The sequence below is a fragment of the Canis aureus genome, chromosome 5 (genome assembly GCF_053574225.1).
Source record: "Canis aureus isolate CA01 chromosome 5, VMU_Caureus_v.1.0, whole genome shotgun sequence".
Lineage (NCBI taxonomy): Eukaryota > Metazoa > Chordata > Mammalia > Carnivora > Canidae > Canis > Canis aureus.
Genome location: NC_135615.1, coordinates 21246360 through 21263794, shown reverse-complemented (window position 1 = coordinate 21263794; position 17435 = coordinate 21246360). Strand labels below are relative to the sequence as shown.

At 36.1% G+C, this 17435-nt stretch overlaps 2 long non-coding RNA genes across 9 annotated transcripts in view; one reads left to right on the top strand and one right to left on the bottom strand.

Annotated features, from left to right (window-relative positions):
• The window catches only part of LOC144313794 (uncharacterized), a 466610-nt gene that overhangs the window by 296085 nt on the left and 153090 nt on the right, over positions 1 to 17435 (bottom strand). The gene's annotated exons all lie outside the window — the stretch shown is intronic.
• The window catches only part of LOC144313793 (uncharacterized), a 47802-nt gene that overhangs the window by 1206 nt on the left and 29161 nt on the right, over positions 1 to 17435 (top strand). For 2 of the 5 annotated variants that reach the window (XR_013379415.1, XR_013379416.1), the window contains exons 2-4: positions 5120 to 5292; positions 12129 to 12285; positions 12636 to 12852. This is a non-coding gene — a long non-coding RNA (uncharacterized LOC144313793). The other 3 variants (XR_013379418.1, XR_013379414.1, XR_013379417.1) reach the window with 3 other exon arrangements.

Genomic DNA, 17435 nt, shown 5'->3' with positions numbered 1-17435 from the left:
AGCCACGTTTTAAATACCCATTAACCATATTAGTCATTTTCTGGGCTATGGCTTCCATATTGTGACAGTATGTATATAAGACATTTCCATCATCACAAAAAGTTCTTCTGAACAGCATCGTCCAAGAACAAACCTAGTGGAAAGATTACAAGGTTACAGAATATGCACATTTCAATGTTACTAGATAGTGTCAAATCACACATCAACATGATTGAGACAGTTTATAGTTCATAAGAATTTTTATTTGCTGACATCCTCACCTAAAATTTATATTCCCAAATTGTAACTTTTGCTATGCTAGAGGAGGTAACTAGTACAACTGAGCAAATTTCCTTGTTCTAAATTTTCCATGGCATTTACTGTATCTGTCCTATTATTCTATTAGATGTTTTGGCATTTTCTTAAATATCCCAAGAGCTTGTTATATTCTGGATACCAATCCTTGTTGGTTATATGATTTGCAAATATCTTCTCTCCATATGTGGCTTGGGTTGCTTGCCAATTGCAACAACATGGATGGATCTAGAGTATAATGCTAAGTGCGAAACGTCAGATAGACTACATGATTTCACAAACACTACATGAATTCACTCGGGTGGAATTAAGAAAAAAAACACAGAAAAAAAAAGAGACAAAAAGGTCACACTCTTGGAGAAAAAAGTGGTGTTTACCAGAGGGGAAGTGGGTCAGCGAATGAGTGAAACGAGTGTTGGGGATTAAAAGTACACTGATCATGGTGAGCACTTAGAAGTGCCTGGAATTGTTGAATCACTATATTGTACACCTGAAACTAAGATAACATTACATGTTAATTGTACTGGAATTTTAAAAATTAAAATGAAAATGACCTAAAAAAAACCTTTAAAAACAAAAAATACATTGAAACTTTGTTACTGGTATTTTGGTTTTAAACCAAAGTTTATAATTTTAATATAATTCCATATCTCAGTTTTTTTTCATTTAGGTATGTTATTTCATTTCATAATTAAGTAATTCTATCTTATATCAAGTTAATAAAGATAATAAAGATATATTCATTTAAAAAAGTTTTGCTTTTAACATTGAGATCTTTATCTGAAAGTTTCTGTATCATGGTGGGAAGCAATATAGTTTTAATTTCTATCATATAGATATTTAGTTGTCAAATATCATTAATTAAATAATCCATCTTTTATACTTTGACATATAAGGCCAATTCCGGCACATGCCAAATTCCCTTATTTTCTAGGACACTTTCAGAGCTGTCTATTCTAACCCATTAGCCTATTTGTCTATCCTAATAACATGTTTCATTTTTTAAAGCTTATTGAAATGAGATTATCTTAGATCATTTGAATGAGCCCTCAGTGTAATCATGGATCCTCAGTAGAGAGGCAGAAGGAAACTCGTGAGCATGCATGTACCCACGCACTCATTCACACACCCACACACACACACACACAGAAGAATGTGACATGAAGACAGAATCAGATATTGGAGTGTGCACCCACACATCACGAAATAACATCAGGTAAGGAATGGATTCTCTCCCAGAGTGTACAGAGAAAACAGCTTTGTCAACACCTTGATTTCAGCCCAATGATACTGATTCGGGACTTCCAGATTCCAAAACTAAGTTTCTTCTGTTTTAAGCCACCAATATTGCAATGATTTGTTACACCTGCTACAGAAAACGAACGCAGATTTTGATACCTAGAAGAGATCCTTCTGGAATAAATACTCCAATATGTGGAAGTGGCTTTGGAAGTGGTAATAGAAATGGATAATGGTACAGAATGTTGTAGTGAATAGAAGTGGCCTCAACTGCCTTAAACACACTGTTGGTAAAATATGGATGTTAAAGGAGTTGTTGGTGAAGACACAGAAGGAAATGAGAAACATAGTACTGAAGATCTATGTCATTTGAGAGAAAACAGAGCATCATAAACAGAATGTTTGTAGACATATGAATGCTAAAAGCACTGCTCATGAAGATTCAGGAGGAAATAAGGAGGGTGTTATTGGAAAAAGAAAGATGATCCTTGTTTCAAAGTGGCAGAAAATTTAGCCAAAATATGTTCTACCCAAAAGAAGTCCAAAAGATAACCTTTTGTTAGTACTGAAGACATTGGACACATGACTCACGGATTGCCTCAAATACCTCAACAGAAGCAAGGAATGGAGATGGACTTATCCATGAAAGATCTGTGTAGGTCTTTTTTGTCTGGTAGTATGAATGCCTGTGACATACACAGGGTTCCCTGGGTGGGGTGGGGGGAGAAAGAAGAAAGAAAATAGAAAAGAAAAGAAAGGAAAGAAAAACATATATAAGGAATTGGTTCATGTGATTATGTAACATGGCAAATCCTAAATCTGCAGGGTACGTCAGCAGGATAGAGACCCAGAATAAGCCCATGTTACATGTCAAGTCCAAAAGGCCTCTTCTTGAGGAATCCTTTTGCTCGGGGTGTAGGTCAGCCTTTTGTTCTAGCCAAGACATCAACTGATTAGATAAGGCCCACCCAGGTCAGAGAGTAATCTGCTTTACTAAATTTTTTTTTTTTAACTAAAGTATAACTGTCCTCTATTAGTTTCAGGTTATAGAACATAGTGATTCAACAACTATATACGTTACCAAATGCTCACTGTGAGAAATATAGATACCATGTGTCACTATACAAAGTTATTACAATATTATTGACTATATTCTCAATGCTGTGCTTTTCATCTCCATCTTATTTTATAACTGGAAGTTTATACTTCTTAATCTCCTTTATCTATTTTGGCTATCCCCCTACTCCTCTACCTCTGGCAACCACTAGTTTGTTCTCTATGAATCAGTTTCTCTTTTGTTGTTGTTTGTTTTGGATATTTTTTTTTTTTTTTTAGATTCTACATATAAATGAAGTCATATGGTATTTGTCTTTCTCCATCTGATTTCTTTCACTTAACATAATATACTCTTACTAGATCCATCCATGTCTGTTTCCTGATTTAAATGTTAATCTCATGCAAAAACACCCTCACAGAAAGACCCAGAATAATGTTTGACTATCTGGGCACCATGGCCCAGACAAGCTGGCATATAAAATTAACCATCACAATATTATCCCAGAGGAAATAACCTGGACTAAAAGTGACAGAGACAGAACAAAATGAAAGGAGGTTGTCAGACTGTCAATATTCAATAGGCTGGAAAAAGGTTGATAAAACTACTAAGCAGCAAAGAAACACTACCTTTCAAGAAAAAGGGAGGATAACTCAGAGGACAGCCTTGCCCTCAGAAGCTGGAGCTGCAGGTGCAGAGGTAGAGACCAGCATCTCAAGCCCCAGAGACTTGAAACCTAATGGAATTTCCCCCATTGGACTGAAAATTTGTCTATGATTAGTGACTTTCTTATTTTTTCCATTTTCTACCCTTTGGAATGTGTATGTCTATAATTAGTATATTATACTCGTCGCATCATTGTATGTTAAAAACCAGTAACTTGTTTTCTATTTTCACAAGTCCATCCATGGGGGCAAATTCTGGGCCAGGATGGATCATATCCAAGTCTCATTCATACCAGATTTAGATAATTCTAATGATGAGATTTGGATGTGATGATAATTAGATGAAATTTTGGAATTCAGTTGATGCTACAATGGACCCAGACTTTTGGGGTTGCTGGGATTGGTAAACATATTTCTCACGTGGGAAGGAGATGAACCTTTGAGAGCCAGAAGGTGGTCCCCACAAAAGACATTTATACTATAACGTCTGGGACCTGTGAATGTTATCTTATTGAAAAAAGGGTCTATGTCAATATGATCAGGGTAAAGATCTTGAGACAGGGAGGATTATCCACATGGTCCCTAATATTCAATCCCACATATTCTTATTAGAGAAGACAGAGGGAAATTTGAACACAACACATGCACACAGGGGAGAATTCAAGTAAAAATGGAGGTGGAAAACAGAAGGATATAGTCACAAGCCAAATAAATGGTGTACCTAAAGCCCTTGAGGAGTGGAGCCTTGCTAACACCCTGATTTCAGTCCAGTGATACAGATTTTGGACTTGTAACCTCCAGATCTCTGAAAAAAATTTCTATCATTTAAGTCAAAAACTATTATAATTTGTTACTGAGTCCATATGAAACTAATAAATATATTTTTATAATTTCATTGAATTTAGAAATAAATTTGTGGAGGATCATCTTTATAGCATCTTTCCATCTGTCGTCATGCATATACCAATCATTTCCTTTGATCTTCTAAGACTTCCATGATTTTGTGGAATAATGATGGTAATAGAAAATATCCTGTCCCCCTTACCATGCTTAAAGATACCACTTCTGTTTTACCATGAAATATTATGTTTCTATACACTAATGATGATGGATACCTATTATCAATTAAGGGACTCTCTTTTATTCTTTCTTTTTTTAACTTGGAGTTTTTATCATGATTGGGTTGAGAATGATCAAATTATTTTTTTCTGCTTAGAATTTATTTTAGTTATTTATTTTAGAGAGGAAGGAGAGAGAGAAGGGGTTTGAGAGGGGCAGGAGAGGGAGAGAGGATCTTAGGCAGGCTCCAGGTCCAGTCCTGAGCCCAATGCGGGGCTCAATCTCACAACCCTGAGATCATGACCTGAGCTGAAATCAAGAGTTGAATGCAGAACCAACTGAGCCACCCAGGCGGCCCTTTATTTATTTAGACTGCTTTGGTGGCTTAGGGGGTCCCTGAAACTGCAATCTGATGTCTTCCATCAGTTTGGAAAAGTCCTCAACTACATTAGGTCTTCAACTGTTGTTTCTCTCTCTCCTATACTCCCATACTCTAAACTTTCTCTACATATTCTCTACATTTTTTACCCATTATTATATTTTCCATCAGATTTCCTATGCTTCATTTTTCATGTATTTTTGCACCCTGTCATCCAGTTCATCAACTCTAACCTATTAATATAACCACTAGCTTCCAGCCATTTAGTTAACCCATTGTTGTTTCAGTTCTAGACTTTCCATTTTTATTTTTTATTTTTTAGACTTTCCATTTTAATAGTTTCTAATCCTCTGCCCAAAATCTCAGTTTCTTATCTCTTTTAACAGCTAACTCATTTAATCTTTTTAGATGTATTAGAGAGAGAGAGAGAGAGAGAGAGAGAGAGAGAGAGAGCACTGCATGCAAGTGGAAGGAGGGGCAAAGGGAGAGGGAGAGAATCTCAAGCAGAGGCCCCTGGGAGCACAGAGCTCCATCTCAGGACCCTCAGATCATGATCTGAGCTGAAGTCAAGAGCTGGACACTTAAACAACTGAGCCATCCAGGTGCCCTTACTCATTTAATCCTTTAAAACATATTTTCCTGTCTCTCTTTTTTTTTTTTAGGAATTTTAGGTTGCATTCACCCTATTTTCTCTATTATTTAATGTCCTACATGTATTGTTTCCTTCATTTACTTTCTTTGGGGTTACTGCACTATTTTATTAGTGTCTTGATTTAAACACTTAGAAAATAAGATGGAAAGTGAATGCCCTAATATAAATTTCCTAAATTTACTCTCTTAAATATTATTATACATGATTTGATAAATATATTATTTCATTCTGACAGCTTTTAATTTCTTTTTTCTCACATCTTCCAGTTACAGATTTTTAAATTTTCAAACTATGATGTTTCAGATATATTTTTATTATTAATTTCTAATTTTTTTTTACTCTGGTCAAGAATGTGTCCTATACTAAATTCTTTTCTATTGTTGAAACTTTGTTGTTGGTCAAGTAGATTATTTACCATAAATAATCTGTCATTTAGAAGAATGTTTATTTACAGTGGAGATTTTACCTGAGTCTGATTATAAGATACTAGTTCATTTAATAATTTTTGGTGTCCCTCCCCTAAATATTACTGAAACAGGTATGTTAAAATTTCCCATTTTGATTTACATTTGTTTCATATGCTTTAACGCTATGTTAGGAGAGGGATACAAGATTATTTATAATGACTCTTTTTTTTTTATCTTTAAAATGTTTTTTTGTCATTCATTTAGCTTTTCTGTATTTTCTATTTTGCCTGAACTTAATAGCCCCATATACTATTATCCCATCCTGTGTGTACTAGCATCTTTTTCTATCTCTTTACTTTTTTATACCTTTACTTTAAAAAAAATAGGCACCTGCTGTTTAAAGAGGTACATCTAAATCTTTCTTTTGATAAGTGAACCTGTTCACATTTACTATAATTGCTGATAGAGTTCAATTTGTGTCTTCTTTTTATCTTGTCTTTCTCCCAAGTTTGCCATGATAATGATTAAGTTTTCTGTCTGCCTTTGGTGAGATGCAATGTTACTATGATGGGTCTCAATGTAGATTTTTATTTATCAGACTCTTCCATTTCAAGTCAGGGCATTCTGTAATTCTGTGAATTCCTCAGCCATTTTGTCTTTACCCCCCAAGTTCTATTCTGTGTTTGGGGAACTCCTATTAATCTTCTGTGACTCTCAACCATTTTTGAGATTGCATTGTTTAATATGCTTTTTTGCATTGTTTAATATGCTCCAACATATATCCCAATTTACCCATTTTAGTGAAATTATATCTCATTCACATTGTGAAAACCTCTTTTACTCAATGGCTCAATTAATATCTAGCATTCTCTGTTACTTGCCAGTCTTGTTTGTTAAAGTGTTATTGTCTACCACTGAGATTTTATTTTTTCTTTTTTTAAAACTTTATTTATTCATGAGAGACACAGAGAAAGAGAGGCAGAGACATAGGCAGAGGGAGAAGCAGGCTCCCTGCTTGGAGCCTGATGCAGGATTCAATCCCAGGACCCTGAGATCATGACCTGAGCCGAAGGCAGACCCTCAACCACTGAGCCACCCAGGTGTCCCTGTCCTGAATATTTTTAGTATATGTGCCGCCAAAGCGAGCACTCTCCTGAATATTTTTAAAGCCCTTTAAGTCTCTCACACTGCTCTCTTTTCTCAAGTTCTTGGGATGTTAATCCTCTTTGTTTTCAAAGTAGCTGTGTCTCGGGGAGCCCCTGATTGTCTAGGTTTTGGAAATGTCCCAACAGAGTGGTTTTACATATGCCTCTATCAGCTGCCCCACAACATTCACTGGTCCAGCGCCCTTTATATGTTCATTTCTTGGCCTAAAATTTCTAAACTCCAAGGTCACTATAAATTCAAATTCTACACCTACATATGTCAGCTCTTTGGGATTTCAACTATTAAGACACTTCTATATTTTTATCTATAATTTTAAATAAAGGCAGATCTATAATTTTAAATAAAGGCAAAATTTCTGATTCTCTGCATTAAAGATTTTATAATCTCCTAGCCACAAAGAGGCAGCAGTCCTAAAATTATTGAAGGGATATCATGCCCAGTTTATTGACTTAGGGGGTTAAAGCAATACTGCCTATCCTCACATTGTTGTTAAGACCGCAGACCCACATCCTTAAAACCCACTGCTCTGTCCACTACTCACATGAATCATGGCGGCTTTCTCAGTTTGTGAGACTCTTAACTTATTTCCATTCCATCTTAATTTCTAGCACCTGGGCTTTATTTTTTCCTTTTTTGAGCTTGCTATTTATAGAAAGCAATTATGGTTACTATATTTTATTCACCATTTCTATGGGTTTGGAGTGAGAAGGGAGTCAGTTTTACTTAAATACATCTTGTTTTTAGTTTTATTCCTTAACAAAGTCACATACTGTTTTGTACCTTATTTTTTTCAACTAATAATCTTGCAGTTATTCTATATCAATAACTATAAGTTGCTTTTGCCTCTGAATTGCTGCATAGTATCCCACTATAGTTATGCAGAATATTTATGTAACAAGACACTATTTGCTGTATTTTTAAACAAAATGTTTTCGCTGCACAAGATGTGGAGAAGATAGAACATGAGTGTATGTTTCTAGCTCTTTGCCTCTCATGTATAATTTTTATGTCTAAACATATGATTTGGTAACCTATACTATCATTTGAAAATACTGAGCATACTTTAATTTTTGATATTCCTTAAATGCTCTTCAATAACTACCATGGCTATCTAGTAATGCATTTAATTATTTAAATGTATATTTGTATTTTATATTTGTATTTTAAAGTTCTTCCAAAAAAAACATAAAGTTCTTCCAAACTATTCACTAATAATGTCATGATGCACATAATTACATGTAAATATTTTTAGACTGCTCATTATTACTGCTGATTTAGAATTACTGTAATGGATAGTCAGTTCTAAGGTATATTTTTTCTTTTGATACATTTATGAAATTGCCTTCTAAAACTGTATTCTAAAGTCCCTCCAAAAGAGTATAAATGACTATTTCCTCATACTCTTTTCCATGTTTTCACATTTTTAAATTTTTGCTAAAATGGTGGGCAAGAAGTTGGCATTTCTTTGTTTTAATTTACATTTCTTTAGTGGAGCTAGGGATCTTTTCATATGTTTACTTTTGTTTCCTCCTTGAATTGCCTATTTATCCTTTTACCCATATTTTCTATCGGAATATTTTGTTCTTTTTCATGTTCATCATTTGGTTGTCTATACCAACATCTATTTTCTGGAAGAGCACACATAGGTGTTTCCTTATGAATCCTTGTATTCCTTAAAATATCTTTCTATTTTTATTGTGTATGATTGACAATTTGCTCAGTATGTAATTCTTAGGTCCCATAGTGAAGCAAGAAAAGTTCTTCCAGACTTCTCTGCTTTTCCATTTGTCAGGTAAATGTGTGTGTCCTGAATCCCCTCACATAGTACACCCATTTGCACTTATAAACTGTCTTTGAGTCTTAAAATGCCAAGTTGATTAATGTAATTTTCAGTTCAGTCTTCACTTGGCTTGTATAACTAAGGATAAAGCCTGCAATGTGAGTGCCCCCAAGCAAAGCAATCCTATTTTGGAGCAATTTTTCCTTCGTGATTGCTATCAAGCAAATCTGTTGGGCTGGTGCTCAAAACTTTGCCTGGGCCTCCACCTATCTTCATTGGAAGGGTGCTTTGTCTACCCATCATGATGCCCTCTTGCACAACTAACCTTCCATGAGCCATTACCAAGAAAATCCAGGATTTTCCACATGCGTGTGGTAGAATGTAATTGATCCAAAGTGGTAGATCAGATGTCACATCTTATACTCTGGTATCAACTTGCCCTCTGCCCTCCATGTCAGTGGGTATTAGTGGAGCTTTGTTATGACTTTTTCCTCCTTACTCAATCTAAAACTGTACTGCTTCATCTAGATGCTGAGAAGTCTAACATCTTGCTCCACTGAGTTTCATTGCACAATATCTCACAATAAATCCTAGAAATTTCTGGCACAGGACTGACACGTTTCTCATTTTCCTATCTTGGGTGCAGGTTTTTAATTCTTTACTCCTTTGATCGTTTACTTAGAGATTTGAAAGGATGAAATAGAATTCAGAGAACTGAATTTTATCATCTCACCAAGAAGTCCCTAGAGTTTGACCTTGTGAAGTAAAACAATGTGATCGGGTACTGTGACTGATATGTATTTAAATTACCCGAGGTAACTGTGTACAAGGGAGATCTCCAGAGATTCAGACTGAGTATCTCTAGGATGAACCCAATACATTTTATTTCTAGTAAGTAACTTCCCTCACAGGTGATTCCAATATAGGTCCCACCACTGTTTGAAAAACCCCAATATATACAAAAATATTTAAATCAGTGGGTTTCCAAGCATGGACCATAAATTGGTAAGTAATGCCTATAGATTAGCTTCTCCTGAGAACTTGTTTGGAAAGTAAAATTCTAGGCCCCAGCCCATGAGAAACTCTGGAGGTGGTGCCCAATGATCCGTGCTTTAACAAGTCCTCCAGGAGTTTCTAATGCATGCTCAATTCTGAGAACTGCTAAACTAGTAGGTGAGTCAGAAATCCCACCCACGTTCTAATCTGAGCTCTGTCTTTAGATAGCTCAGTGACCAGAGGAAAGGAATTCACTCTCTTTGGACCTCAACTTCTCTACTTAAAATATAAAGATGAGAGGCCAAGTATCTCCAAAAGTTTTTAAGGCTTAATCACAAACTATTTGGCAGTACTTTCTATGTTATATTGTTCATGAAATTGTATGTGATTGAGCCTTAAGGACTATCATTTATATTACATAGGGATGGCCCAGGATTCAACAACAAATATTTCAATAGAGCTAATCAATCAAGTCTAGAACAATTCAAAAAACATATAAACATTAACAATAATTCTGAATGTGGATTTCCTACAAATACTCAGAGTAGTCTATTAAGAAATAGTTGTTTATCTTTCCCCTCTCCTTTTTTTTTAATATAAAAAAGGCTGGGCTTCATTGGCATGTGGTTCACCAGCTCATTTTCTTCATCTGGCTCATTTGATCTTAATTACTAGGGCTAGTTCTTGAATTGCAGCAGCTTGTTTTAAGGAGCATATGGCAGAAGGTGCTAAGCACAGGCAGCAGACAATGTGTTACTAAAAGGAGAAGAAATTTTCCTTTACATAAGAAGCCATATGCAGTCCAAATTTATCCATACTGTATCACTGAAATGTGTATTTTAAAACTTCATGTATGATTTTTCACAGGTATTGGTTTCATCCTTTGCATATTCAACATAGACCCTGTAAAGAACAGGCAAAGATTTTGAAAGAGTCCATTTCAAAACACTCCCAGACTGTTCTTATGAATATATTAGGGACCACCATCCATTGTCTCCTCTTGAAAGGTTTTGTTGAAAGCCTAACACAGTCCTAAGGCAGGCATCCTTACGCCCCCACAGCATCCTTACTCTTCAGGTCTCCAAAAAGTTCTTGATGTCAAGGTCCTCCATCCTTGAAAGCAGCCGTACTGTGAAAATTTGCCACACTCCTACTTTACAAGAAAGGAAAGCAATGAGTTGGCTCTTTTTATCTGTCCTGACTCCTTTGTCTCTCTCACTGAGAGACAGTAGGTCTCTGGAGCTTCTCCCTTTTACACCTCAGAGAACCCCTGTGAAGCATCAAAGCCATGGAACATGGCAGAGTGCCAGCCTTCTGAATGTGGCCTTCTGCAAATTTTCTTTATCAACATAGTTCTCTATTGAAATATTGTCTTGAACACTGCATCTCTTTCTCCCTCATCTGGCTTCATTTTCTGTCACCCTTACGCAGCAACAGACCTCTGAGGGCACACATTAGACACTCAGTCTTTACTGAGATTTCTTTTTACAACAAATGCTCTGTCTCATAATCATCCTCAGAGCTTTAGATTCCCAACTGTGGCACCTCCAAAATCTAATTGCTTGGCACCACATTTCTGACATCACAGTCTGTTGCCATGGAAAGTGCCACCAATTCAGCATGATGACTTCCCTGCCAGAAGGAGAGGATGCACTGGGAGGGAGACAACATTTGTTTAAGCATAAATATCTTTGATATTTAGCAAAGAGGCAAGAGACTATATGGAAGACAACAGAGAAGGCAAAAATTCCAATTTATATGAGGCTGTGCATTCAGGGATCTTCTCTGGTATAAGTCAGGGCTCAACTTTCTTGAGGTCTTCCTTCACATTGTTTAAGAACTTCAAGGTGATTATTTCTTTGACTTTTGAGTTGAGAGCAATATTGGAATGCGAAAACATTTAGAGTTTGAAAAGCTGAATGTCCCTTCAAATGCTGCATCTGCTTTTTTGTGTTGCAATCAGAGGATTTTCTTGTAGAAAGATGAGCAGCAGCCATTCTAAATAGAATTGCTCATCTCAGCACAGCCCTTCCAATGAAGCCAGTTTACAGACAATTGAAGCTAGCTTCTCCTTCTCGCATTTCTGCTAAGATACAGGCTCCCATCTCTCCCAGGAATAAACTCTCCTAATAATGTCTACTGTTGATTTTACAAAGCTTCCATGAACAGTCTTTCCAAGGGCCTTGCCAAAACTCAAAATCTGCTCTTATGGCATAGATAGAACTTAAGAACACTGTGTCTGGAAAACTTACGAAATTTATAGTCTGGTTTTTACCATGATCTAATGGTACACCTCATAATTGGCTACTTAGGATTCTGAGTTAAAAAGCAAATTTGCATGCATGTGGCTACCTCTCTCCTTGTCTTTTTCCTAGATTCTTATTAAAATGGAATTTTTAAAAGGAAGAAAGAACTGTATTATTTTCTTGACCTTAGATACTCCAGATCTACACCAAGAACACAGAAATTTCTGCAAATGGAACTGGATGGAAGATTAGGACTATCATGATCCTGCCTGCATGAGAAGTAACAGCATGCCTTAGAGGCCCTATTGTGGAATTTCACTAACATCTCTGAAGTTCAGGCAAAAGTTGTGCGTATGTGTGCTATGGGTCAATCAGGCAGTTCCTCTGGGTCTCAGGAGGCCTGGGAATGAACCAGGCACCACAGGACACTAACAGGAAGCCCAAAGTGATGCTTACTCAATTTTCATTTGTAGTTGATATTCCTACTAACAAGTTATAGAGGTCCTGAAAGGCAAGTGGGTTGGGTTAAGACTATCAGCTGCTACATAAAATATGGCGGGGGGGGGGGGGACTTGAGTAGAGAAGGGATACCCTTGCTTGCAAATCTCTTCTCACTTTTCTCACAAGTTATTTGGATATCTGAAGAATAACACAACACAATAAACCCACGATTCCTCTCTCTCTTGGTCTCCCTTAGGTCTCCTAGGTCTAGAGTCTTCAAACAGGAATCATATATTCTGGGAGAAACCATGGTGGGTGGCAACACTAACCATGAATATATCTTGCCTGATGAGGATTAAAGATAATAGTTTATGTGAAGCTGTACTCAAGTTCAAAGGCAAGGAACATGCTGAAGAACTGGCACAAAATTCTTCTGGGAAATGGCTTATGCAGGAAATAAGAATGATTCAGAGGTATTCTAATTCACATTCTCAGGAAAACCCAAGAGAACATTTCATGTAATGTCAGGCAACGTAGAAGAGTGGTTAAGAACCACTGGTGAAGGGTGCTCTGGGACACCTCTAGCCCATATCTATTCCACCCATTGCTATGCCTCTAAGGTGGCCTAGGTGAAGCACCTCCAGTACAACATCCCCCAGTCCCCACCATAATGGCCTTCAGTAGAACATTCTCCAAGACCCCAATGGTATTTCCCTGATTTTAGCTGCCCCACCAAGACATCCGGGTGTTATACACCCTGGGACTCCCAAGACTGTACTTGTTCTACTTCTACCATCCCACCAGGGTAGCCTTGAGCTGTGCTAACACCAGTTCCAGCTAACCTCAGTGCTAGTACCTACTCCAGTTCTAGCCATTCCATCAAGGGAGCCCTGAGGGAATGTACCCTGGGACTACCTGTCTCATGCCCACTTCAGCTCCAGCCAGCCTACCAATGCCACTAGTCATATGCAGTCTACAGAGGGGATACTCTTACACAAGGCCATTCCTTCAACACTAGGATAGGTAGCTGTTGTGTTTAATTCATCGAAATAAACACAGAAAGTAAAACAAAGTGAGGAATATGTTCCAAACAAAGGAACAAGATGAAACTATAGGGGCAGAGGACAATAAAATAGAGGAAAGTAGTTTATCTGACAAGTGGTTGAAAGTAATAGTCATAAAAGGGGCACCTTAAGGGCTCAGTTGGTTAAATGTCTGCCTTTGGCTCAGGCCACCATCCAAGATCCTGTGATCAGCCCTAAGATAGGCTCTCTGTTCAGTGGGTAGCCTGCTTCTCCCTCTTCCTCTGCCCTTTCCCCCCTGCTCAAGCTCATGCTCTCTCTTTTGCATACTTTCTCTCTCAAGTAGGTAAATAAAATCTTTAAAAAAGAGAGAGAGAGAGAGAAAGTAATAGTCATAAAGATGCTCACCAAACCAGGGAGAAGAATGTAGGAACTCAGAACTTAAACAAAAAATATAAGGAAGAAACATCAGAGCTAAAGAATACAAAAACTGAAATGAAAAATACTTGAGGAGAAATCAACAGTATGTTAAAAAAATACAGAAGAATGCATCAGAAATCAGGAAGTTAGAATAGAAATCATCAAGTAAAACGAGCAAAAAGAAAAAAGAAATTTTAAAGTAAGATAGCTTAAGAAATCTCTAGAACAATCTCAGGTGGAATAACATTTGCATTATAGGGGTCTAGCCAGGAAAGGAGACAAAGAAGCAGAAACCTTATTTAGAGAAATAATGGCTGAAAACATCCATAACCTGGGGAGGGAAACTGACATCCATGTTCAGAAGGCATAGAGAGTCCCAAGTAGATGAATCCAAAGAAATCTACACCAAGACATATAATTAAAATGACAAAAATTGAAGATAAAGAATCTTAAAGGCAGCCAGAGAAATGCAAATAGTCACATACAAGGGAAACTCCATAATATTTGAAGGCTTCAAGTGATTGGCAGGATAAATTTAAAATGTCAAAAGGAAAAACTTAAAACCAAAATTACTATACCCTGGAAGATTATTATCAGAATTAAAGGAGAGTTATAGGGATGCTTGAGTGGCTCAGTCGATTAAACATCTACCTTCAGCTCAGGCAGGTCATGATCCCAGGGTCCTGGGATTGAGCCCCACATTGGCATCAAGTTCCTTGCTCAATGGAGAGTCTGTTTCTCCCTCTGCCTCTGCCCCTTCCTCTGCTTGTGCTCTTAGTCTCTTGCCTCTTTGCTAAGTATCAAAGATATTTATGCTTAAACAAATGTCTCCCTCCCAGTGCATCTTTTTTTTAACGAAAATAATAAAAGAGCATTAAAGAGTTTCCCAGACAAGAAAAAAACAAAAGACGTTCATCACCACTAATCTGGCCTTGCAAAAAAATGTTAGAGTGTTCTTAAAGCAGAAAAAAGGGTATAACTAGAAATAAATATGTATATGAAAGAAAAAATATATAGCTGATAAAAGTAAGTATAAAGGCAGAGTATTGGCCAATGAAAAGGCCAGTATGTAGGCTAAAAGACAAAAGAGTGAAATAAACTAAAAAAGTGTATGAAGGACAAAATTAAAAGATATAAAATATAACATTAAAGCATAAAACATGGTGGGGAGGGAGAGCTTTTAGAATGCATTCAACCTTAAACAACTATCAGCTTAAAATAGGTACTAAATATATACACGTGTGTGTGTGTGTGTGTGTGTGCATGTGCGCACATACATACTGGCTTAAGTACAGGAGATATGAATATCTCCCACATATATATGCACTTCATGGTAATTAGAAAAAATCTGTGATAAATACATAAGAAAATGAAAAGAAAAATAAAACAGCACTAAAGGAAAACATCAAACCACAAGGAAAGACAAAAGGAGTAGACTACAAAAACAGAGAACAATGAACAAAGTGGCAATTAGTGAATATCAATAATTACTTTAAATGTAAATGGACTACATACTCCAATCAAAAGACCTAGAGTGGCTGAAGGGAGAAAAGAAAAAATACCTATCTATATGTTGCCTACAAAAGAGTCACTTCAGATCTGAAGACACATACAGAATAAAATCGAAGGGATGGAAAAAGATGTTCCATACAAATGGAAAAGAAAAGAAAGCTGGACTATCGCACAAAATAGATTATTTTTTAAAAGACTGCAACAAAAAACAAAGGCCACCATTTCACAATAATAAAAGGATCTATCTAACAAGAGGATATAATAACTGTAAATAACTCTGTACCCAGCACTGGGGCATGTAAATATATAAATATTAACAGAGATAAGCAGTAATAAAATAAGAGTAGGGGATTTTAACACCTCACTTGTATCAATGGATAGATAATCCAGACAGAAAATCAATAAAACTTTTTGGCATTGAATGACACTTTAGACCAGGTGGACTTAATAGATATATACAAAGCATTCCATTAAAAAAAAAATCAGAATACATGTTCTTTGGAAGTGTAGATGGAACATTCCCCGGGATAGATCACGTTAGGTGACAAAATATGTCTCAATAAATTAAAGAATATGAAAGTCATATTAAACATCTTTTATGACAACCATGGTATGAAACTAGAAATCAATTACAAAAAGAAAAATGGAAAAATACTAACATGTTGAGGCTAAATGACAAGAGTCAATGAAGAAATCAAAAAGGAAATAAAAAAAATACATGGAGACAATTAAAATGAAACACAACATTCCCAAATCTATAAAACACACAATAAAAGCAATCCTAAGAGGGAAATTCACTGTGAGACAGGCCTGCCTCAAGATACACACAAAATCTCTAATAAATAACCTAACTGAAAAACTAAAAGAAAGAGAACAAAGCCCTTAGTGGAGGTAAAAGAAACAGAAGCTTAAAAACAAACATCAATGAAATTAAATGCTGTTTCTTTGAAAAGATCAACAAAATCTATAAACCTATAGCCAAACTCATCAAGAAAAAAAGGGTACAAATGAAATCAGGGGAAAAAATAAGTTACAACTGACAACATCACAAAAACACAAAGTGTTAAAAGAGTAATATGTCCACAAATTGGAAAGACTAGGAAAAAATGGACAAACTCCTAGAAACATACAACCTTCCAAGACTGAATCAAGATGAGAAAGTCTGAATAGACTATTACAAGTAATGATATTCAATCTGCAATTTAGAAACTCCCAAGAAACCTAAGTCCTAAACCAAATGCCTTGACTGGTAAATTTTACCAAACATTTAAGAATAGTTAGTACCTATCTTTCTCAAATTACTCAAAGAAAAAAAATGAAGTGGAAGAAATAGTTCCAAACTCATTTTATGAGGATAGAATTACCCTGATACCTACACCAAAGATACATACACCAAAATAAAAACAATAAAACACAACCCAATATCTGTGAACACAGATGCAAATATTTTCAACAAAATAGCAGAAACTGAACTCAACAATAAATTAAAGGGAGCATACACTCTAAATGGGATTCTTGAGATGCAAGGATGCCTCAACATTCACACAACAATCAACATGATGTACCACATTAATAAAACATAAGATAAAAATCATATAATCATCTTAGCAGTTGCAGGAAAAACATTTGACAAACTTCAATAGACATTTATAGAAAAAACTCTCAACAAAGTGAGTACAGAAGGGACATACTTCAAAATAATAAAGATTACATATAACAAACACACAGCTAACATCATATGTAATGTGAAAAAACTATAAATGCTTTTCCTCTAAGCTCAAGAACAAGATGAGGATGCTCAAAATTACAATTTTGGGTCAGCATAATATTGAAGGTTCTAAGTAATAACAATTAGGCAAGAAAAAGAAATAAGAGGCCTACAAATTGGAAAAGAAGAAGTAAAACTATCACTTCTTACAGATGACATACTTTTTAAAAATATTTTTTTTTACTTATTCATGAGAGACACACAGAGGAGAGAGAGAGGCAGAGTCATAGGCAGAGGGAGAAGCAGGTTCCTTGCAGGGATGTAGGTCAATCCCAGGACCCAGGGATCATGATCTGAGACAAAGGCAGACACTTAACATTGAGTTACCCAGGTG